This window comes from Lissotriton helveticus, chromosome 2_1 (genome assembly GCF_964261635.1).
Source record: "Lissotriton helveticus chromosome 2_1, aLisHel1.1, whole genome shotgun sequence".
In the NCBI taxonomy this organism is placed as follows: Eukaryota; Metazoa; Chordata; class Amphibia; order Caudata; family Salamandridae; genus Lissotriton; species Lissotriton helveticus.
Window position 1 is genome coordinate 1,637,882,947 of NC_136059.1, and position 24,009 is coordinate 1,637,906,955.

Below are 24,009 nucleotides of genomic sequence, written 5' to 3' on the forward strand. Positions count from 1 at the left end.
GTAATAGGAGATAGCGATGTTAGCGACTGTTTCCAGTCGCTAACATCTTGGCACGCCCACTTTGCATGTCATTAGTGATAAATATCACTGACATGCAAAGTGGGGCCCAAGATGGTCGCTATCTCCTACTACCTGTCGCTAACTGGTGTTAGCGACAGCTAGGTAATAGGGAGATAATTTTATCTCCGCTTTCTTGGCTTTTAAAGCCAAAAAAGCGGAGATAAACCCCCTTGATAATATGCCCCTAGATCCTGAAGGGTAAAGTTTTTATACTAAAAGAAAAGAAAAATAGAGTAAATCAAACAGCTAAATGTACAGGTTCAGAGCACTCCCGATATCATAGGGCAATCAATGGCGAAAAAAGTACAGAATCTAAGCCAATGAAGCCAGTGGCCAAAATTTAACCAACCATCCCGAAGAGAGTGCTGGTAATGCTACAATAGGGGAAGCATCATCAACAGGCAATATCCATAATGCCCCAGTACATAAAACACATCTCAGTGAAGTACCTGCAATGCCCCAGTATTTTTACCACCTATAATACATACAGCTCTTGAGCAAACGTTTCAGAATATTATGCTGTAAAATCCATTATTGGACAATTATATTACTGTTCCTTCAAAAACTGAAATTTCAGTCAATTTATTTGAAAAACGTGTTGTAAAATGCAGCATTTGGTCCTGTTCAAATTTTTCTCTGGGAGGATACCTCCTTTCTAACCCTCCTGAAATAAATCAGGCTTGCTCACTTTGCTTACTTCGTCTGTATTTGCATCCCATCTTTTTGAAAGTTCACCAGCCACCATTGCTTAATGCTTAAGAGTATTAAGCTTAATTCTGAGGAGGGCGCTGACCAGGCTATAGACGTCACCATTCTATCCCTTTTTTAATATTGCCTTTTGTAATAGGCCCTTCACCCCATAAAGGTATAAAAGTACCTAGGGAGTACTATCATTGTAATCAGTGCAATACAATATATTAATGACACAGGAAGATTTGTCCAGAAAAAACTTGATTGGTTCATGCCATAAAGTCCTCTACCAATTTTCTGTTCTATGTCACTGTCTTGGTAATGGATGATTGTAATAACTAGGGGGCATATTATCAAGCACGGCATTAATATTATCGCCGCTTTAGCGGCAGAAAACTGCCGCTAAAGTGGCTATAATGGGCTTCATAATACGCCGTAGAGAATGTCCATAGAAGCCCATGTTCACACCAGAACATGGGCTTCTATGGGAATTTACAAGGGTGTTTTATCAAGCCCCTTATCGCCACTTTAGCGGCAGTTTTCTGCCGCTAAAGCGGCGATAATGTTAACGTGGTTTCTTGATAATATGTCCCCAGGTTTTTCAGGTTCTTGTTTTACCAGATCAAGAAAAAAGGAAATGTCTGTTGTATTCGGGGCAAAACATTCCGTAGGCATATTTCTTGTGTATCTAGCAGTCCACATATCAACATACATCTCTCCTCAAGGTCTTTCGGTATCAATGTGGCATTTACTGGTCCCTTACTATCAAACCATTTTGCTATGCCCCAACAGAAAGACGAATAAGATGCAGACTACATATGGCTCCTCATGTGTATTTCAGCATAGTTGTGGAGCCCGGATATACAATCTTATCATCTTCGCAGGATCACCATGCGCGACATCTAGGGTCATCATGCACTCTTAGTTACCCATTTACTCAAAACAATTCATCCTTTCACTAATCGCTCCTTGGATACTAAACTCCATATGGCTATCAACTAACACATAGAGCATTATTTCTATATACACTAACATTTGCATGGGTGGGGAACAGGTGATACACTCTCTACCACCCCCTCGCTATCCCAATCTCAACCCATAACACATCCTAGATCACCCAAAAACAATCAATGAAAATGCAACTAATACAATTGCAGTGCACTAAAAGCCAATTCCTCGTATGGTCCATCCCAATTTGAGAAGGCTTCTGAAGGGCTAGAACCTGGCAATCTCAACAGATGGGGCTACTTGGGAGGGCAGATTGAGAGGGTCTGGACCTGCCAGCCCCTCTAAAGTGTAATCCCATCCAATTAATTTAATCCCAAAGCATATTTTTCTACCTAATGCAAAAATCTAGCAACAGCTGGCTCTCACAGAGCCTCAGGCAGTTTGTTCGTTTCACAAAGTCCCTTCAGGGTTCACTAGAATTCTCCCTAGTGTCTCGAAAACATTGCCGTCATGAGTTGCTTCTTCGTCAGCCTATATGGGATTCAAATCAATGCTCTATTCTATTCCCTGGCCATGATATTCCAGTTGTTCTGTCCCCTTGCTGTTTCGGCCATCCCTTCATCAAATTCCAGGCTATTTCAGGGGACCAAAGTAGTGCACTCTGCCATCCTTGATCACTTTCAGTTTAGCAGAGAAGAGTAGCATGTGTTTTAACTTCAGCTTCTCCTCATATGCTTTCTGTTTCACCAACTCGAAAGACTTCCTCTGATGCTGGCCCTCTTGTGTTTCATCAGGGAATATCTTTATTGATACACCTTCATACTGCACAGAGAATAGAAACTCTATCTCAGAAATGCTTAAATTCAAGAATTGATGGTGCATTCGGCATTGGTCAGCTAGCGTCCTGCGTGCCATGTTGATTTTCAAAAAAGTGCTTAGATAGTCTATTATTTCTCGAGATTTAGAAAATCAATGTTTTCCCAAAAAGATTTGCAGGCCGCACCTCAGCCATCTCCAGAAAACGCAGGTTACCTCAGAGGGATCTGCCGTGAGCATCTTCGACTCGCCTAATTAGAACCCTTGTAGTCTTTTTAAGTTCAATCAGGAAGGAGTGTGTTTCAAGTACATAATTTGTAATTATTTGTACAGCCTCTTCTGTCACCTCTGTCTTATCTGCAGCCTTTCTAAGGTGTAATCCGAGATAGTTCACCTAGACAGATACCATGTCTTAATATATGTTTGAGTGCTAGGTAAGGTAAGGCCATGACCATCAAGAAGTCAGTTTATGACATTTTCGAGGCCTAGGAAAAAGGCATATGTACACCAGAGCCTCATATGCCCAGTTTAGCCTCATGTGTGTGGATATAGCCTCCCTCGACATAAATCCCGGCCAACTCTTACCTTACTTCATGAATGGACATGCTTTCACGGCTGTGATCCACAACTGGACCAGTGAGCCTGATGACTGAGTTAGATGGGAGAGCATAGAGCAATTATGCTCCTCCCCTCAGCTCTACTCACTCTTAGAACTCCACATCAGTGCAAGAAGTACTGTAAATGCCTCCTGCACCAGAGCGAAAGCAGAACAAGGAAGAAAATGTACCAGGGAAAGATGAATCTCCAAAGATAGGGATCTTTTCCCTCTGGTGCAGCTATGGCAAAACCAAAGCAAACGAAGACAACCTTCAAGGTGGTGTCTTGATGCTGCCAGAAATGGTCTTCATGGCAACCACCCTCCCCACCCCCCTCTTCACTTCAGGTAATGGGGCAGAGGAAGGGAAGGTTCGCACTCTATGTGTAATCCCTTACCTCCTTGTGCAAGCAGGAGGATGCTAAGGCAGGGTGGTGGGAGTTCCTTCACCATGAATGATCCTTAGCAACCTCATAAGGACCAAGACATAGAAATAATAGAAAGCAAATATGGGGCCTCATTTATGAAAAGTGACGCATCGCTGCGTGAAAACAGCGATGCGTCACTTTTCACTGCGCTCTCCCTGCGACATGATTGATGCGTCATATTTATAATATGACGCATCATGTCGCAAGGAGTTACAGATACGTCAGTATTTCTGACGTATCTGTAGGCGCAAAAGTCACGCATTGCTGGAGTGTGTCACAAAAGTGACGCAACTCCAGCAATGCTTCCTTTCACATGGGGAAAGCCCCATGTGAAAGGACTTACGTCATTCGTACGCATGCTGTGAGGCAGGCGCAAGATTTTGACGCAACAGCGTCCTAAAAGTGACGCAGTGAAATCTCATAGATTTCACTGCGTCACTATTGCGAGGCTTTTTGCTGGTGAACGCCCCCTCTGCATACATTATACCTGACGCAGGTATAATGTAGCGCAGGGGTTTACAAAGTGACGCATCTGCTTAGATGCGTCACTTTGTAAATAGTGCGCATCAGGAGGCATGTTTTACGCCGCCGATGCATCACAAAAAGTGACGCATCGGATGCCAAAACTCACGCAAGGCCTCATAAAGGGGGCCCATGGTTCTTTGAGAGCCTTTGTGTTGTTTCACCAGCTCTCCCACAGTAATTCTCAAACCAGTGGTCACAACCCTAACTGTTGTTACAGCTGCCACGAATGGCACTCAGATGGAAGCTGGTATTGCCAAGATTGGACTTGCTTTCTATTTGTAGGCACCCTTCCATATTCCTCTGCCAGCCACATTTTTCTGATGCCCACAGGCACAATATAAAGGGGAGGAAGACATGGAACACCTGGGAACCGATTCACAGAAGTAACTTAAGACAAAATCCTAAACTTACTACCATTTTGGTATTCACAGAAGGCACTTACTCATTTTGGTATTCACAGAAGGCACTTACTCATTGATGAGTAAGTGCCTTCTGTGAATACCAAAATGAGGAAGTTACTCAAAATGAGTAAATTAATCATTTTGGTATTCACAGAAGGCACTTACTCATCTATGAGTAAGTGCCTTCTGTGAAAACCAAAATAAGTAAGTGCCTTCTGTGAATACCAAAATGAATATGTGCCTTCAGTGAATACCAAGATGGTAGTAAGTTTAGGATTTTGTCTTGTTAGTTCTGTGAATCGGGCCCCAGGATCTTAGCTAGGTAGCACCTGCACTTTTAGAGCCATAAGCAATTCTTCAATCATATTGCATACACACGAAGCACCACATAGTTTCATAGAAGTATAAACCTTAAAACAGGAAGAATCACAATAAAGATATGCAGGCCTATTTATTGCACCAGGTGATATTTAATGCACTTGGACTGAAATGCAATATTTGAAACCCTTTGGGGCAGACAAGCGCTTTATAAATCCACATAATGTTAATAATAATAATTTAAAAGTGGGGTATGCAACCGTGACACACATTTTGGCTGGGTGTAGCCGCTGCTACAATCCCATACTTTGGAATTCGAGTCTTCCTTTATGTTCGTCATTTTCTCTTTACAGGACCATGGGGCTGTTCAGGAGCATCGGCGTGTATTATGGTTCAGCCACAGCCTTCGACATTACCAGACAGCATTATTTGCATTTTTTTCTGTTAGATGAAGTTTTCAGAATTCGATTACGATACAGGTCTAATAAAAAAAAAAAATCTTATTATACAATATGTCAAGGAAGAGCTCGCTGATGCATAGTTAAGCCTCTTCATAATGCAGCGTTACGTTTTTAATTTAGCAGTCTGAAATTGAATCAACAAGTCAAAATCAATAAGGAATTAAATATTAGCGAAATTTATTCGCGTCAAAATCGCTGCATAAATCACCGTCTGCACATATCCCTGTCTTCCCTGCAGCCTCGTGAGAGCACTTCAGATGAGGAGCAGCATGAACACAGCGCGGGCGGGTTTCACTGGAGCGAGAGTCCTGACTCAGCAAGAAGTGAGGGCCTGGTGCGGCTGCACCGCACGCTCTAGCTGACGTTAGGTATGAGGTACCGAGGAAGGCATCCGTACCCACAGAATGCCTTCAGGCCAGAGTTCTTCGCTGCCAGCCACGTCTTTGTGGCTGGCACGATGCCATGAACCTTTCAATTAGCATAAATCGTACTAGGTAAGTGGTGACTTTATGTTGCTTCTTTCTACGTCTACATGCCTTAAAAATGTAAAATGAGCCCTCAAACGTGTTAGTAATTTAAATCTTGATATTAAAATTGAGGCATCTGAAACCTCAGGGGGCAAATCATGTAGGGCTAAGTTACTCCCACGTGGCACTTTTACCCACCAATGAGCCCCTTCAGGGTCGGGTGCAGCACACTGGACTCCAAGGAAGACAGAAACTGGCCACCCTGGTGTATGATCCCACCTTCCCAGGATAAAAATATCACAATATTAGGCATGGAGACAGAGGGAGAGGCACCATCAGACAGCTCACTTTTTAATGGAACCAAACTCTAAAGGATTCCTGCTGTGGGCTACAACAGGACCACTCTCCCCAAGCAGGCATGTTTTTGGGATGGCACCATTACCCTCCGTGGACAGGAAACACGTTTTTTTCTGCAGGACCAGAGCATGATCGCTTGTGGGAGAGGCATTGTTGGAAAGGCATTGAAGAGGTATCGCCCTAGACCTGCCACGGCGTAGCCCTGATTCCATGATCAGCAACAATATCTCCAAATTTCCAAGTGCATAACCAGTGTCACACACGAGCCTTGAGGGACAGAGCCAGAAGTGCTGCTTTCACCTCCATCACCTGTCATGCACAACACGGAAGCTGGAGTTTTTACATTTAGGTATCGCCTAGGCAGCGCTTGCGCTGTCTCTTCGAGACATGCTGTCTTCACGATACAGGCATAAAGCTCGGCCTACTTTCGGCCCATCTTTTTAATTGGCTCCCGTCCCTGTCCTTTGTAAATGGTGTTTTTTCATTGGTCATTAGGCTTAGAAGTTCCTCCTTAGTACCGGCTTGTCTCTTCTAGTAACCTGCCATGAGGACATCCCCTGTTACATATGTTGTTACGCCCTAGGTTTTACAACGCCTCATGGTTCTATTTTCTTAAAGGCCTTCAGACAGGACACTCACTTGGTCCTAAACTAGGTTGGCAGTGGTTACTTTACTTGCTAGCACATCTCACAATTATAGACCTTCTATAAATGTCCCTTCATCAGCTCCGCATACAGTACAAGCTCATCCAGAATTAATATAATAAATATTTTGTCACATTTCAAAGCTACTAATTGTATATATGGACATAGCTATTTGAATGTACCTGTGGTACAGTCTTGCATGCAATGCACTATTGCGGTACTGCACCTAGACAAGCAGTGCCGGTGCCTTGCTCACTAGGGACTTCTAGTAGCAGCTAGCGGTACTGCACCTAGACATGCAGTGCTGGTACCTTGCTCCCTAGGGACCTCTATACAAAGAGGTGGTCCCAGTATAATTATATTAAAAAGAAATGGGAAACCAGTATCAAAAGTCAATAACACAGAGAAATTAATTAGTGCTAAAGTGTTGTTTAATCACAATATGCACCAGATAAATAGTAGTTTAAGGAAACAATTACAAACAACATTTGAATAAAAACCGTTGGTGTGACCAACTGGGTGGGGGGAGGGGGGGAGGGGAGGAGGGTGACTTGAGTGAGGTAGTGAGGCGAGTGACAAACAATACTCAAAAGCATCACCATCAGATTGTTAGGCATGTTACTCAATGCCACACATTCATAGTAAAGTTCTTAGCAGATAGTTTACATTCATTTACAAAGCCATGTACAATAGAGGATCACAGTGCACTGTGGATGGTAGTGGCATCAATGATGTGTCGACGTTTCGACCGCTGGAATCATGTAGGTTGGTTTTGGTCCTTACTGACGGGGTCTTTCTCAGGACAAAGGTGAAGGTGATGGCAGAGGGGCACCGTATCTGAACTGAGAAAAAACCTAGTAGGTACCAAGTTTCGTCAAGGACGATGGGGCTCCAATGGCTCCGATTGGTGTAGGTGAGAGTGATGAACGCTTCAAGTGGTACATGAATTCTTACAAATCCTTCAAAGCAGTGTCAATGCTGCTTGGAAAACCGTGGTCATACCATCGGTTATGCAGTGAAAAAATCCCAAGTGAATTCCTTCAATGAATCCTTGTCAGTCAAGCATTCCACCATTTACAAAGGACAGGGACAGGAGACAATTAAAAAGATGGGAGGAAAGTAGGCAGAGCTTTATGCCTGTATCGTGAAGACAGCATGTCTCAAAGAGACAGCGCAAGCGCTGCCTAGGCAATACCTAAAAGTAAAATCTCTGGCTTCCATGTTGTGCATGACAGGTGATGGAGGTGAAAGAAGCACTTCTGGCTCTCTCCCTCAAGGCTCCTGTGTGAGACTGGTTATGCACCTGGAAATTTGGAGGTATTGTTGCTGATCATGAAATCAGGGCCATGCCGTGGCAGGTCTAGGGCCATAACTCTTCTATGCCTTTCCAACAATGCCCCTCCCACAAGCGATCATGCTCTGGTCCTGCAGAAAAACTGTGTTTCCTGTGCAAGGAGGGTGTTGGTGCCATCACAAAAACATGGCTGCTTGGGGAGAGTGGTCCTGTTGTAGCAGTCAAGCAGGAATCCTTTAGAGTTGGGCTCCATTAAAAAGTGAGCTTTCTAATGATGCCTCTCCCTCTGTCTCCATGCCTAATATTGTGATTTTATTTGTTGCCCCTTTCTTGGCACGGGGGCTCATGCATCACCGGGGCTCCTCAACCCAGTGAAGGTCATTCATTTCAGTGGGAAACATGCTCGGGTACTTTCTAAGTGAATACCACACCAACTCCCTGCGGAATCCCCATCAAATGTGAGCAGTAGCTGTGTATCATTCACATATGATATGACTTTGATGTTAAATAATTTAACCAAATATGCCCCTAGGGTCATATAGATGTTAAAGAGTGTAGGACTTAGGGAGGAGCCCTGTAGCATCCTCACTTCACCATTTTTGCCTCAGGGGTATAAGGAATCTTCCACACAACTTGTTCTTGTCTATTAAGAAAAGAACCCAGCTAGCTTAAGGCTGATCCTGTCACCCCAAGATATTCTAACCTGGGCAGCAAGTTGGTATGATCTATCACATCAAATGTGGCTGACAGGTCCAACAGCACCAAAGCAACATTAAGTCCAGAATCAAAACTGATCTTAATAGATTCTGAGACTTACAATAACGTCGTCACAGTGCTGTGGCTGACTCTGAAACCTGACTGGGATGGGTGTTGCAAATTGTTCCCAGCCAGAAAAGTGGGAATCTGTTGGTTAACTACTTTTCCAGGATTTTAGAGGCTGCTGGGAGCACAGAGACTGATCTAAAATGTGCCAATGTCTCAGCATTAGCATTTTTTAGCACAGGAATCACATTAGCTCTCTTCCAGTCATATGGTATAATCCCCTGAGTGGAGGGAGATGGCAAATCGCTCCTGATAAGTAAGTGCAATCATATCCGAGATGGTCTTCCAGATATGAGATGGCATGAAGTTATTTGAAGACCCTGACCTTGCAAATAAAGCCATCACTTCCTCCAGAGAGGGGGAATTAAACGGCAACCGATTGGATTCTGCTTTTGGACCTGCTAAGTTATCAAACACTGTTCTCAGAGTCAAATGGTTCACCCCCACTAAGTCAGACTGAATTTTGAGGATTTTATCCTAAAAAAATCACTCAGTCATGAACATAGCATCTGGCTAGACTCTAGTGCGGGGGACATAGTTTTAGGGTTTGTGAAGCTAATGACAATTTTACAGATTTCCTTCCCATCATTGCCAGCTTCCTTGATACATTGGGAGTAAAAGACATTTCGAGCCCCCCTAAGGTTCTGGTGATAGACTTTAAGAGCCAATTTCTAGTGCATGTTATCTGTTCCCAGAAATTGATGACGCCAAGCTCAAATCTTTTCCACACTGCTCTTTCCTGAGCTAATTCCTGAGAGAACCATTGTGCTGAGTGGGCTGAAGTTACTTTCCTCACACTCGTGACAGGAGCCATTAAATCTGCCGTCTTCATGAGCTAAGACCCAATTTCAATGTTACCCTCATTGACAGAATCTGGAGTGTCTGGCTTTGATTCAATCAGGGTCCTTGAGAGGTTTGCCATGGACACCTTGCTCGTACAACTATTCCCATTATGTGGGAGGAGAGGTCTAGCTTCCTTCAGACAATCAAAGTGCCAGCAGAATGGGACTAAAAAGTCGTCTGACCAGGGCAGCTGACGTGGAATCTCCCACTGCAGCTGTGCTCTAGAAAAAATGCTGTCAATGGCGTGTACAGCTCTGTGTGTTGGGCTCATATCTGTTCAGACTAAATTAAAAGAGACCAGAGATTCCACCACACGTATGGACTGAGGGTCATCTGCTGGTGATGAGTGTTTGCATTACGGTCTGTCTTGTGTTCTGAGGCAACCATTTGAAGATCTTTCGCAGCATGTGCAGGATGTGGAAGTAGGAGGCACACACTGCGTTGACTTGAGCAGTCATTTTGAGCCTGTCATCTAGGATGATCCCTAGATTTTTTGCATGGTCTCTGAGGGTTGGTCCTAGCTCAATCCGCCCCTAGGTGGAATCCCATGGAGAGTTCTGGTTGCTGGGGACAAGTACATCTGTCTTGTCGGAGCTGAGCTTCAGGCCGTTGGTTCGAATCCAGTCTGCTACCGTGGTCATGCAGTTGATGAAGTTGGTTCTGGCGGTGGTTGTCTTGGCTATCATGGAGAGGATGAGTTGGGTGTCACTGGCGTAGGAGAAGATGGTGATGTCTTGTGATCAGATGATATTGGTGATCGTTATCATGTATATGTTGAAGAGAGTGGGGCTGAGGGACGATAACTGTCACACTCCGCATATTTGTTTCTTGGCATCAGATGTGAAGGGTGCCAGCCTGACCTTTGGGGTCTTTCTATGAGGAAGGAACAGGTCCATTTTTGAGTTGATCCTTGTATGCCAATCTTGTGGACTCTTCGGATGAGGGTTCTGTGAGAGACACTGTCAAAGGCAGCAGAGAGGTGGAGAAGTATGAGTGTGGATGTTTGTCCTTGGACCAGGTTGATTTGAATGTCATCAGTGCCCACGATGAGTGTTTTTTCGGTGCTGTGGACCCTGATTGAATGGGCTGGAAGTTGTCAGTTGTATCAGGTTAGATGTGGGCTTCTTGAGGAGGAAGTTGATATCTGCAAGTTTCCATTCTTCCGGGAAAGTGGCGGACGTGATGGAGGTGTTGATTATGTGGGTCAGGGTGTTGCTCATTGGTGATGTTCACATATTGTAGATGTGGTGGGGGCATGGGTCCATTGGGGCCCCAGAGTGGATGGGCCACATGATTTCTGCCGTGTCGTTTCTGGTGAGGGTTATCCATTCAGTCAGGTGGCCTTCTTGGTTGGTTGTGGGTAGGTTAGCAATGAGTTCTCTGGGTTTGGGTTGGTGTGCAATGTTGCTGTACGTGTTTGTGATTTTGCTGTGCAAGAAGTTGGATAGGTTTTCACACAGTTGTTGGGAGCAGCAATGTTTTTTTTAAATGTCTTTATTGATTTTTTAGAAACACATACAGTGAATGCATCGGCCAGTGCCAAAGATAGATAGAACCATGCATACATCCATAGTATTAAAAAACTAGCATTGTAACCACTGAGAATGGGCATAGATGGCAATACAGCAGAATATCCAAGGAAGGGGGATGGTATAACATAGAATAGAGTGTAAAAGCCATCCTAAGAATATGAGAGCTCTGTGCATGGGTGCTATAAATAAGCCAGTTGTGAAAAAGGCAATGAAGCAACAAAAAGTACAATGCAAAACTAATTTCTCCATATCTGATATATTGAAAAATAGGGAGGAGGAATTGGTGTCTAGTCAGTTCCCCAAGTAAGATACGTTTATCAGAAATAGACTAGGACACTTGTAACTACGTTACACAAGATTGTCTAGATAACCCTCATAAACGCTATGTTTTGTGCTGTGCGGTTTATCTTGGTTCTCCGCCCCACATAGACGTTGTGGCATTTATCATCGGGTGATCTATTGTGCTACATGCCAGCCTCAAGCCTGAGGTCACCTCTGGAGTAGCGTAGCAGTGTCCAGAGATATGTTTAGGTATCACCACACAGGAAGGTTAATACTAAAAAACAAACCTACACCCAAGCAACTATTTTATTTTTCAACGGATGTGATTTGTTATTAAAAATGACACTTGGGTATACTGTTGGTCCATCAACGTTTACTGCCTTTCATAAAAATGTGCCCCTTTGTTGTCTTGATTAGATTCCACACTGTGATTCGCCGAATAGTCTCCCTGTAAATGCTAAAACTGTGAATAAGATATCATGAGCAAATATTGCCCTCACTGATTATTTGAAAAACTGAAAAACGGTGCAAAACAATTAAAACGTACATGCAGAGGTACACCATAAATATAACAAAAATTGTCAAAAGTTGATTTTGTGATTTCTATTTCAGGTAAATTGAGCCTTGAATTAAAACTACGGTGGGTACAATTACAACCCCTGTCATACTGCACAAAAGGTGTGAGTATAATTTTAATCTGTTTGTCCTGACGAATGCTCCATAGACCCGGCTGGGCGGCAAGGAGCAGAAACATGTTGACTGTGTGTTTTAAGTGATATACGAGGATCCAGTTGCTTGATCCAACAGTATACCCAAGTGTCATTTTTAATAACAAATCACATCCGTCGAAAAATAAAATAGTTGCTTGGGTGTAGGTTTGTTTTTTAGTATTAACCTTCCTGTGTGGTGATACCTACACATATCTCTGAACACTGCTACGCTACTCCAGAGGTGACCTCAGGCTTGAGGCTGGCATGTAGCACAATAGATCACCCGATGATAAATGCCACAACGTCTATGTGGGGCGGAGAACCAAGATAAACCGCAGAGCACAAAACATAGCGTTTATGAGGGTTATCTAGACAATCTTGTGTAACGTAGTTACAAGTGTCCTAGTCTATTTCTGATAAACGCATAATACAAATAGCCACAATGTGAGTATAAACTGAAGTGAAGGCAGTGACCTAGTCAGGAAGCTGAAGGGAGGGATGAGGAATGGGAGGGGATGGGAGGTCTTCTTCAAAGGTGTGTGTCAGAACAAACGTGGACCGGGCTCCCAGGTGAGTCCCATTCGGAGGAGCCGGTAGCATGTTACGGAGGAAATGAGGTATGTCACATCAGTATGTGTAGTCTGAGAGGGTCCAACTGTTGAAAGTAAAAAGATTGCAGAGGGGGTCATATATATTTTGGCCTAGATGTTGGGGGCTGGAGAGATTCGAACAGTTAGCTGTTGGTATCCCAATATATCATGCAGTGTTGCCATTGTGTGACAGTGTGTGGGGTTTTTCCACCCCAGTGTAAAGTGATCTCACGTTTGGCCAACATTAGGGACATTGCAGTGAACCATCTGATGCCTTTTTGAAGATCTTGCACGTAACCTTGCAAGGCAAGCAGTGGACTGGGGTCAAGATGAATATCCACCATTCGGGCCAATCGGGGAACAAACCTCATACCAGTAATTCATAATGTGCCTACATTACCACGCCATGTGCATGAAGTTTGTGTCTGTACCATAACACTTGGAGCAATCGGTGGATCATGAGTAATCATATCTGGGTTGCTCACTTGGGGGTAACATAGGCTTGCAGCAGGAATTTAAAGTGGATAAGCTTGTGATGGTGATTAGGCAAAATCAATCAGGTCTGTGAACAACATGCAGTCCATATCTTGTCCGTCAGTGGATGCCCTGAATCCCCCTCCCAGTGGGCCCTGAGCTTTGCATCTCACGCAAGTAGAGCCTAGAGAACAGCAGTTCCCCGTCAGTGACATTGATTACTAAGATTAAAGGAAGGAATTCATCTGGGGCTAGTGGATATGTAGATATGGTGGATCTTAGCGCACTATGGAGGTGGTGCATTATAAATCGGTCCATGACAGTAGCTGTAGGGAACAGGGTATCTGTAGAGTGGACTAAAGCATGTCCGTTTGGAAAGAGATGACCGCATCATATGGAGGCCATACCGTGCCATGGTGCGTGCGTTTAACTAAAATTTCACACATAATGGCAAGCCAGGGATTATCTGATAATGTTAAGTCGAGTGACTAAAGCAGCATGCCACCTAAGTTACACAGATGTGCCCGCCAAGCCCAACATGCAGTGGATAAGGTTTGAATGTCTCTGGGGTCAAGGGGAATTCCCCAAGGTAACAGAGAAGCTAGTAGTGCTAGAGTGGCCTGTTCTATCTTGGGTTTGGTATGAGGAAGCCTGGCATCTGGATGATACCACTGGTGGACATATTAACATTGTACCGCCTGGTAATACAATTATAGATGAGGGACACCAAACCCCTTCTCTCATATTGGAGTATTAATGTGTTCCAACCGAAATGCGGGCGTTTATCAACCCAAAAAAGTCTTAATAGCAGACCGCATAAGGTGGCAAAAAAGGATTTGGTTAGAGGATAGGATTTGGATAAAGAAACCGGTGTAGAACTACCATTTTTATAATTGTGATTTGACCGACCATGGTTAGTGCAATCAAATCCAGTGGTCTAACTGTGTGGATAGTGTGTCAAGGGGCCATTATTTAACTGCACCACTTGTTCCTTATCCCGGAGTAGAAAAATGCACCAAGTCAGTGAGAGTGTGCAGTGTATGACATGGCAGTGGAAGTGAGGGGAAAAGATCTCGGTATTAGACCAATTGATCTGGAGACTAGAATAGCCCCCAAAATGGATCATCTCTTGAAGAATTGGAAGCAAGTTATCCACCGGGTGTCACACAAATAGAAGAACATCATCTGCATATAGTGAAATAAGGAGAGGGCCTGGTTTAAAATGCAGTCTGCTGTGTATGTGGCTTTTTTGGAGGTGTCGGACCAGAGGGTTTATTGCTATTATAAAAAACAATGAGGATGGGAGCAGCCCTGCCGTGTTCCATGTCTAACAAGAAGAGGAGGGGTCAATAAATCCTTATCCCTAATGCGTACAGTTTGGTTGGAATATAGAAGGCTTATCGATGAAGAAATGGGGATTCCCAACTTGCGGAGAGTGGTGTGGGGAAATGGTCATTCTAAGGAATTGAACTCCTTCTCCACGTCTAATAAGGCCATTACGGAAAGAACATTAGAAGAAATTATTTTAAGGACACAGAACATGGTGCTAAGATTCAATGAGCTGGAGGGGTGGGGGACGAATCCTGATTGGGCAGGGGATATTATATGTTCCATCAGGAGAGTGAGATGGATGGAAAGCAGCTTGGCCAAGATCGTATTGTCAAAATTTAGGAGCAATAAAGGTCTATAAGAGCCTCAATATTGTGGGTCCTTGCCGGGCTTGAGGAGCAAGGTAATGACAGCCTCTGGAAGGGATGGAGGGAGAACGCTGGATTCCAGGAACTCTGCAAACATGGACAGTAGCGGAGGCACAAGGGGAGGTTTAAAGTGTTCATAAAATTCCCAGGTGAATCCATCAAGGCCTGGAGTCTTGGAGCCACCAGGGAATCTACGACCTGTATGATTTCTTTGCTGGAAATAGGTTCGCTGAGGAACTGTCGCCTGGGGGTTCAGTCAGCCACACCATGGTTATCTTCTCTAAATAAGATGTGTTTGTTGTTGTGTCTCCAGAGAGTCAAGTGAAATAGAGTTAAGTATAACAGTGGAGTAGCGTAGTTAAAACCTCCTCATTGGCAGTAACACGTGACCCCCCACTCTGTGTATAGTTAAGCAATGTGGGAAGAGACCCTCGGGGTGAAGAAGTAGGGTCAGTGCGGGTCACGGATGCTTGCCCTCTCCGTAGCTATGAGTCCTGACGTATTTACCTACGAAGGGGACCTCACACTCAGCCAGGTAGCAATAGTCAGTAAGCAACTTGGCCCGATAAGTGATTGGTGGGCGTAGTATCGCTATGCATCAACCAAGTCCAGCTAGATCTCGGTTCCTTCTCAATACATGCTAGTCCACCGATGTATATCCCATTACACCCCTGAGGGCTTACAGATGCAAACGCCCCTAATGTATGCCTTAAACACCTCCCATTAGGGAGTATGTGTGCTTACAGAGCCCTCATTAATTAGAAATGATTCCTCCACAGCTGCACAAAACTCAGCGTGGAATAATGCATCATGTAATGCTAGGGTGGGGAAGCACCATTGCCTCTCCAGACCCCCCCATCAAAAGGGACACGCAACAGGACTAGAATCAGAGCATGGCCCGAGAATGTGCGAGCTAAATGGCGGATAGTGGTGAGCCAGGGGTACAAGTCAGTAATCAATGCGGGGACCAGGTGCAGTGTGGGGCAGAGTAATGGGTATAGACCAGTGCTGAGTTCCTCTTCAGTTGCCAGGCATCTCGCGAGGCATATATGTCGCAAGTGTCATGCAGAATCTGGAGTGATCTGGGCTTACCGCCGGGGAGGCCGCCATGGTGTCAAACACTGGATCCCTTAATAAATTAAAGTCACCACCGATAATGAGGTGGTCGAAATCTAAGCGCCCAGTCTGAGTATGAAAGTAGTGAAAAATTCAGGGGAGTCCATGTTTGGGGAACAGATGTTGGCCAATAAAATTGAGTGACCCTCTAGTGTCCCTGTGCCCAAGGCATATCTGCCATGTTCATCCAGGACAGTGGCTGTGGGGTAGTAAACCAAACTCTTATGAATCAGTTCAAACACCCCTGGAATATGTACTCTAACAGGAGAAGTAACGGTGTGGGCCCCATGAAGCTGCAAACGTTTGTGGCCTACTGGGTGCAAGGTGTGTTTCTTGTAAAAAGGTGATCCATGATGGGAAACGTACTGCAAAACTTGTTTACCCTTCTGTGGTCTGTTGAGGCATCGGATGTTCCAAGACATTCAAGTGAGTGTCAATGCCTGTGATTCAAAGGACCTTATACGAGGTATGAAGGGGTGTGAAGAAATTAGTGAGACGGTTCAGATATGCAAGCCGAACACATTGCAGTGGTGGATAAATAACAAACATATATTCAAAGACATGAAACCCTTCACCACTCCCCCTTCCACCCCGCCCTCCCCCCACCAGACCAATAGTGGCCGGGTGAATCCCAGTATAACCATACCCCATACAGCAAAAAGTAAAAAAAGCCTCAAACAGTGTATACCAGAGGGGAGTGGCAACTCCACGGCAGAGACCCTGCTGCGGCCAGAGCTTTATGGATGTTAAGTGAAATGGAATCTGATCAGAGAACTGGGCAGCAGAAATTGTAAGTGTCTATAGAAGGTGAGAGTGCGAAGTGAGAGGTATCAGTTCAGGGATCGCCAGCAAGAGTCACAACAGATATCAGCAGCAAGGTGTGTTTATCAGCCTATGGGTAAGAGGGCAGCACTGGCACTAGAATGTAAATCAGGAGAGGACCTGTCTGAGATGGAGAGTTGTGAGGGCAGGTGATCTTTCAAGCGTTGTTAATAAAAACTTTGTTCTGCCGTCTGGGTGTCAAAGAAGTAGGCTTTACTGCCCACTTCAAGCCTGTAACGTGCACAGTATAGCATACTAAACCGGCACCCCAATTGATGAAATGTGGACTTGAGCTCTGTAAATTTCCGATGTGGCTCCTGCACCGCCGCTGTGAAGTCCGGAAACAGGGAGATGATGGAACCCTGCCATTGTAGTGGACCCTTCGACCAAGCCAATTTAAGTGCAACATCGTGATCTCAGAAATGGAGCCGCCTGGCCATGATCAGTCTCAGAGGGCATCCAGGGTTAGGGGGGCCAAGGAGCGGTGTGCACAGCATATCAGACAGTAACCGCTTGACAAACAAATCAAGGCGGCCAGTGTTATTGGACTCCCCAACCCCCATGATACAGAGGTTGTTTCACGGAATTCGTGCCTCCAAGTCCGTTCTTGATGGTCACCGATTTCAGTCTTTTTTCCAGTTTCTCCAGACATTTTGTGTTCTGTGCAGCTCCACCCTCCAAGTCCAAGACCCATCCCTCGTCGGCATCAGCCTGACAACGTGGGAGTTGAGTTGCACACCTAGAGTGTAGAGGCATCCCGTTAGGGCATCAAATCTATCATCGATAGTGTGGAAGCCCGCTCCGAGCTCAGCCATGATGGTGCCTGCTTCCATCAGTGGGGGAGGCGCAGGGCCCCTGGTGGCACCACCCTCTTCCATGTGTGCAGTGCTTGCAGCATCTAGCTGTTTGGGTTTTTATAAAACTTGAGTTGCTTCTGCTTCAGGTCACCACACACCCTATCTAGTGGATAGGCGTAGGGGAGAAGATTGAATCACCCCAGCAGATACCAGCTCAGCTGCCCTCCACGCCAATGCAAGCAGTCTAGATGTCAGACACAGGTGCACCCAGGGATAGACGTGGACGGCGAGCCAACGCGTAGAAAAGTCACCTTCAGAGGAGATTACTAAGTGGTGGAAGCGGTGAACAGGGCGCCACAGGTCAGGCGCAATTGTCAGTAACTGGAGAAGGGCATGGAGAATAAAGAAAGAGGAGCCCTCAGTACCCCCACAGCATGAGATGAGGGGCATAGCAAGGGAGAACTGTTGTAGCACTAAAAGGAGCCAAGTGGGGGCTGTCAGTTGAGTAGCAGAGGTGGAGGGCGCCACCACCGGACTGGCCCAGGATGATACAAGAGCTCCCAGACAGTGGCCCATAGACCACACCGCAGCTGTTGAAACAGGGCCGAAACACCACAAGGTTACGCAGAGAGGCTCCACCGTGCAGCGGGGGGCAGGTCCAGCGGGACCAGTAAGCCAGGTGTCACCACAGGGTCAACTGGCCGTGCAGTGTAGGTGAGAATGGATGGGAGAGGTACTGGACTGGGCCTATCAGGCACCTCTATTTAAAAGAAACAATGGAACCCAGGAAGTCAAAAAAGGGACCCAGGGTACAAGCAATTTAAAAATGGAACAGGGGTCCCTTTAAAACAAGGTCATGTAAAATAATAAAACACATAGATACAATGATATCTAGGCTTTGATTTCCAAATGGAATCTATTAAGTTATTTTTAATAAACTCATAGATTCCATTTGGAAATGAAAGACATAGATATCATTGTATCTCGGTGTAGTATTGTTTTTCATGACCTTTGTTTGGAAGGGACCACTGTTTCTTTATAAATACCAGGCACCTGAAGGTGCATCGCAGGCCCAAAGCCACCCACTCCTGGCAGCGGCACAATGTCCACCAGTGCCAACAGAAGCAGAGAAGGCACAGTCCCAAGGTCGGTGGCGTCTGGTGGGTAAGCAGAGGTCCGGGAGGGGGACTCCATGCCGGCAGCCTCAGCAGCAGACCGACTTTCCCCAGCGGTCCTGGGCACCACTGCATGCTGCAGCAGAAGGTAGGGACTGGGACAGCAGGTCCAGTCTCAGGAGCAGCAGTAGTGATGGGGCAGCCAACTAAAAAGAAGGCTCCAGCTTGCTGATGGGGGGGAGACCCAGTGGCCAGGCGAGGCCCAATGGCCTTAGCTCCACAGGTTCACCCATGTCCCTCTCACCTTAAGGCCTCTGAGAAGAGACAGGACCCACCGTTGCACTCCCAACTCTTAAGGCCAAATCAGTCACACCTGAAGGGATAGCCTCACGTCTACGACTGCCAGGGCAGCACAGCAACCCTGATAATGAATGATTGGTAGTTGGACCCATTCTAGCACTTTTCAGGGCCTTCACTGCCAGAGCTTCAGAGCTGTGTGGCAATTTTGGCAGTAGGCTAGGCCATGCCCCCCGGGAGGAAGCAATGTTGTTGACAGTGGCTGAAGGCGAGGGGAAACCTTTGACAATCAAGTCTTTGGATCTTCCTTTGATGCGGCCCACTAGTGCTTTTTTCATGGTGCCTCTTATTTGCTAGTGATAGTTTCTGAGTGCGGCCTTGTATGTAATTCTTTCAATGGTATTGTGGCTGGCTCCCCATTTCCTTTTTAGATGTTTACAGTGTTGTTTGGTTGGTGAAGATGTCTCATGGTTCAGGTAGTCGGTAGGCGAGAGTTCCGTTCAGGTTGAAGTTTTCAGAAATGTGCAGCTTGAAGTGCACGTGTTCCATGAATGGGGTGGCGTTCTCTGTGGATATTGTACGTTGGATATATTCCTTGTAGATGACAGCAAGTCTACCTCCTAGATTGTGAGGGTGGTTCTGTCGAGTAATCTTGTAGCCCACTGGGATTAACATGTGTAGGAAACTGGCTCTCTCTATAGTGTACTAAAAACAAGTAAACTGTGCAGCTAGTCCAGTGGGTTCCCATTTGGTTTACAGAGGCTTAAGTAGATAATACTAAGGCTCTCTTTTGTGGAAGTGTGGGCGAGCAGGTAGGCTTATCAGAGGGTAGTGCTAAGTATTTGTTGTACTCACAGAGGCAATAAATGATACACATACTCGAAGACTAAACCAAGACCAATTTGCAAAAATAACACATGTTTTTTATATATATTTTCAAACCAACTTCGTTCACAGGTAAGTATTTAATACCTTATTAATGATACATTTTCAGAAAATAGTTCACAGTATTTGTATCAGTATGCAGGAAATAGCAAAAATACATAGAAAATAGCACAGATGGTTGTGGGGGTTCACCTTCTTGATTCGGAGTTGTAACCCCTCCAAAGTTCAAGAGGCCGCCTGCTGTTCATAAGGAGTCCCGGATTTGACTGGGAGCAGGGTGCTGCAGGCGTTGGTAGCTGGTGTGCTACAAAGAAGGGAGGCACCTAGAAACAGGCTGCAAAGGGGACTTGAGGGCAAGCCCGAGAGCTTCCAAATGGGGGCCTAGGTCACAAGGGCCTCTGGAGCACGGTAGCACAGCCGGTTCGTCAGTAACCAGGGCAGGGGGGTTGGGTGCTGAGCAGACTGGTCAGCCGGGCTCTGTGCGCAAAGGTGGGGTTGGGGGTCAGAGGAAAGCAGCTTGCAAGGGCGATTTCAGGACTGCTGGGCCACTCACAGAGTAGGTCTTGGGGGTCCCTTGAGAGGGTGCTTGCTTCCTGGGCAGTTGGAATCCGGATAAGACTATCTTAGTCAGTGTTGGTTGGGGGGGCGTCTGGTACCCCGGGGATTGGTACAGCACATCACGGGTTGGTCCTGGTGCCTTCAAACTCAGTGGGGTGACAGAGTTGACCTTCCCGAGCATGAGTACATCTTCCTGGGCGGTTGTGATGCTACATATAGGAATTTATTTTTGCAAGTTATAAAGGTTGTATATTTTTTGGGGAAAGGGACAGCACCTTCAGGACAATACTAGAGGAAGTTTTGGTGCTCCTTTGAAAAAGACATATATCTACTAATGGTACAAAATATTTACTCTCAATATGATGGAAACACACAGAGAATAAATACGAGACCAATTTAGAAAAATAACACTTCTTATTATATATGTTTCAAAACTAAGAACTTAGGGCCAGATGTAGGTAGGGTTTTACCGGTCGGTAACGGCCGAATTCGGCCGTTACCGACCGGTAAAAGTATTTTGAGATGTAGGGGGCAGAATCGGTAAAATTACCGTTCGGTAAATTTACCGATCGGTAATTTTACCGAATCTGTAAATATACCGGTCGGTAAATTTACCGACCGGTATTTTTACAGATTCGGTAAAATTGATATGTAGGTGGGACTCTTATGAGTCCCACAAGGCCTAAGAAATCGGTATTTTACCATCAAATTCAATTTGATGGTGAAATACCGATTCAGGTGTGCATGCACATGTGTGGATGCACACCTGTGCCATATGACAGGCAGACCTGCCCTTAGGGCAGGTATGCCTGCCATATGGCCCCCGACCCTTTTTTGGGGGTGCTAGAGGGTGTCAAAGTGACACCCCCTGCTCCCTTGTCAAAATCGGTATTTCGGTAAATACCGACCGGTAATGCCCCATTCATTCCTATGGGCTTCAAAGCCCATAGGAATGAATGGAGCATTACCGGTCGGTATTTACCGATTCGGTAAATACCGATTTTTACCGAATCGGTAAAATACACATCTGGATGGACCTACATGTCCACCCTTCATATTTACCGATTCTTAATTACCGAATCGGTAAAATTCGGTAATTAAGAATCGGTAAATATTTTTTACCTACATCTGGGCCTTAGTTCTAAGGTAAGTACTGTTTTCAATAGCAATTCGAACAGGGAAGTAAAGCTTTTAAAGTTGTGGGCCTTCACGCACAACGCAATCCTATGGAAGAAAAAGTCAGAGATGCATAAAGAAAGGTGCAGTTGGTTTTAGAGTTTCACCTTCAGGTTCAGAGTTGTAGTGGGACCAGCAGTTCTTCAGGGGCTTCATGGGTTGTGGAGAGGGTGCTGGTGAAGTTGGTAGCAGGTGCGCTATGGAGAACGGGACCCACCCAAAAATGGGCTGCTCTGGGGGACTTGTAGATAAGTCCAATAGCTCACAAATGGGGGCTTGGGTCACAAAGGGTCTTGGAGCTAGGGGGCACAGCCAGTTCATCAGGACCCGGGCGGGGTGGCATGGGTGCAGAGTGGTTAGGTCAGCAGGGCTGAGTGGGCGAAGATGCCCTTTGCGGTCAAGGACAAACAGGTGGCGGGGCAAAAAATCAAGGCAGTTGGGCCACTCATGAAGTAGGTCTCAGTAACGGTTATAATTTTACATCACTGATATGCAGAATCAGAAACCAGTGCCATTTCTATACTCAATTTTCTTCCTTTAAAATATAACACCATCTGTTCTCACTGAAATTGAATTCAAAAGTCCATGCATGGGATAAAGTACCAAGACGTATATTATAAGGATATTTCAAGTCACATAGGACTTCCATGAACATATAAAGGAACAAGGCTGACGGCTCAAAGGTGACTTGCTATATCCATTTAATGTATAGTAGAGAGTATTTTCTTCCTTATAAAACACGGTCAAACTATCATATCTCAGAGGGTGTTTTATTCCTTATAACACATGTTCACATTATCACCCTTTCCACATACATCAACTCCTTAGTGTCTTGCTCTTTCATGTTCATTGAAGATATGAAGAATAAAAGCAGAATCAACAGTGCAAAATTAAACACACCAGAAGCACTTGTAATTGTTGCAAAAAGATATTAGAATTCATCTAATGTCAATCAAATTAAAATGCTGTTGCTCAAATTGTGTAAAGCATGCAGATAGTCTGTCTTTCCGGCAATTACCTATAGCATGGAAAAAATAAACACTTTGCTATTAATTTATAATTTTTAAGTCTCAGCGGAATTAAAATCCAGTTCCCTTTCTCCTTATTTATTTATACCTCATCTACAATGGTGATCTAAATCCTGCTTTTAACCCTACCAGCTGCCTCTTGCAGCAGGCACTGTGACATCTCCAGTCAACTGTAATAAGTTATTACAGTTAAGCAGCAATGTCATTTCATTATTACATCGACGGCACAACTCAACCACAATAAGGAAATTAGAGGCAGCATTTTATACACGGATTACAAACTGCCATGTATAATACAGTGCTTCGCAATGCACTACTGAGGGGTCTAAGCACTGTGAATATCACAAGTTACTTTTACTCAATGTAATAGTTCATAATTTATTGAGATCAGAGGGGTGTGTCTCATGCCCCGCATCGAGATCAAAGCCTTAAATAACTGCAGTGGGCAGTGGCGAGCATTAAACCGCTAGTAAGTAATCTAGCCAGCTATGCATACTACTTTATGCTGCCATGTTCATAATTCTAATTTAACTTCCATTGCATCTGTGCACTAACAGGATTTTTGTATTTTTGCATTTTAAAAAATAGTGAAATACAAACAAACACCATCTGCGTGCCACACTCAGAAGGGGCTCTTGCCTCCTGTTATAGCTCCAGAATACTTTGGCAAAACCGGATACCGAGGAATGGGGATCTGTTTCAGCCTTTAATGTTATGCCAGCCTCAGCCTTCTGCCGCTCATATATCTCCACTTGTGGTTCCTCCTCCCATATCTTGTGTCAGTCCCTTGTTTCCTCTGCAAATTTATGACCTCGGTGCTGAGCTGCAGACCGAGGCAGGGCAGGGCTGCTCAAGGGGGCAGGAGTTGGAAGTATACAGCAGGCAGGCCACAACACATTTACAGATAATTATAGTATAGACGCTCAAATACGTTATAAATAGAGAATATTCACATTTTTAACCTGGTTTTCTTGCCTGTAACCATACTAAAATGAGCAAGGTCTGTCGAAAGTTCTAAGCTACCTTTTACGTCTTAGCCTGCAAAAAGTGGAATTTGATGGAGCCATTTGTCAGTTCTAATATGTCCCTACAAAAGTCTTGGAACCTGAATTAGATAGCAATTTGCTCACCTAAAGTACAAAAAAGGGTATGATTTGTTCTCAAATTGTATCCTCAAAAGTTGTGAAGTGCATTATGCTGCACAAAGAATATTTTGAATTTAAGTACTGCTGCTTCTAGAAAATCTAATGAAACGAAGACC